Genomic DNA, 1,242 nt, shown 5'->3' on the forward strand with positions numbered 1-1,242 from the left:
GTTCGCTGCAGAGGTGAACGCCGCCTCGAGTGTGTTTTGGACGAGGTGTATGCGGAGAGGGACGGGGGGAGGGGCTCACAGCGCCACCATGTTGATTCGCACGCACAAGACCGGTTTGGGGATCATCGAATCATCATATCACATGGTGAGCGTCACATCATCCGCAACATGTTTGTCGCCAGGACAAAGAATCACGTACGTGACATCGCTATCACCATGCATATTTTCGTTTTCCAAGTCATTTCCCGCTGTGCTTTCCTTTAATTTATCGTTATATGGCTGCACAAATAGCGATTTCAATGTTCCTTAACAATTAGCGTCGGCACTCAATTACGATTACAAGTTTATGCTTCTCAAGTCGACTGTTGGCAACAGTGACTTGACATTTCGTGTGTTACTAACAGTTGTTGTGTGCTTGTCAAGCCTACACTGGTAAGTCATGATGCTTACTCGACTGTTAAGTTTGCTGTGTACTGCCAACCTTGGGCTGTCGAGTGTGATGGATGAACGACGGAGGCCTTGCGCCGACAACCCCTGCTCCTACTCGACGATCTAGAAAACTGGGACCCATTCATTATCATCTTGTGCATCCAAATTAAACTATCTAACTTTCCGATTTTTAAAATGTTTTTTTTTTTTTTTTCTACCGACAGTGTCGAAAATTACCTCCTGGTTAGCTCGAGCCAAATTTAACTACCCCAATTGTCCCATAGTTGGTCCATAGGAAAAAACATGAAATAAGACTATTTTACTATGACTTCTGTGCACGTACTGCCTTGCCTTCACTATCGGACCCCGACAAGTGTGTACCGCCCGTGCAGAGCGCCCTCAGCCTCATCCTCCACCAGAGGTTGCGGGGTTGTTGGAGGGGGGTGGGATCAGATGACGGCCTAGTCCGCCGTGCAGCTGAGCAAACACGTGGCCGAAATCTGTAGCAGGAAAGGGACATTCTCAACTATTTATCGATAGCGAAATTTCACTTTTCGATGTTTATTACAGTCGTATTACTCTCTTATTGTTATCGTGTTACTTCCGTACGTGGGCGGGTGTTTACGGAAGTGCATGTGGGTGAAGGCCGGGGAAGGCGTGGCGGCGGGCGGCCGGGAGCTATTGCGTAACAGTCATCTAGAGTCATCGCATCCAAGGCCTCTATCAGTTGGTCAGTGCAGCGGGGCGAGGGCAAAGCGAACGGGAGAGAGAGAGAGAGAGAGAGAGAGAGAGAGAGAGAGAGAGAGAGAGAGA

The 1,242-nt window shown here is 48.6% G+C and overlaps 1 protein-coding gene across 5 annotated transcripts in view; it reads left to right on the top strand.

The window, feature by feature from the left end:
* The window catches only part of LOC113206095 (WW domain-binding protein 11), a 40,599-nt gene that overhangs the window by 27,751 nt on the left and 11,606 nt on the right, over positions 1 to 1,242 (top strand). The window contains exon 1 of one of the 5 annotated variants that reach the window (XM_026422019.2): positions 14 to 145. The exons of the other annotated variants lie outside the window; for them this stretch is intronic. The gene's annotated coding sequence lies outside the window, so the exon portion shown is untranslated. Of the gene's footprint in view, positions 1 to 13; positions 146 to 1,242 lie in introns of those variants that run through there. 5 annotated transcript variants of the gene reach the window in all.

This window comes from Frankliniella occidentalis, unplaced genomic scaffold, assembly GCF_000697945.3.
Source record: "Frankliniella occidentalis isolate FOCC.00 unplaced genomic scaffold, Focc_3.1 Scaffold60, whole genome shotgun sequence".
NCBI lineage: Eukaryota > Metazoa > Arthropoda > Insecta > Thysanoptera > Thripidae > Frankliniella > Frankliniella occidentalis.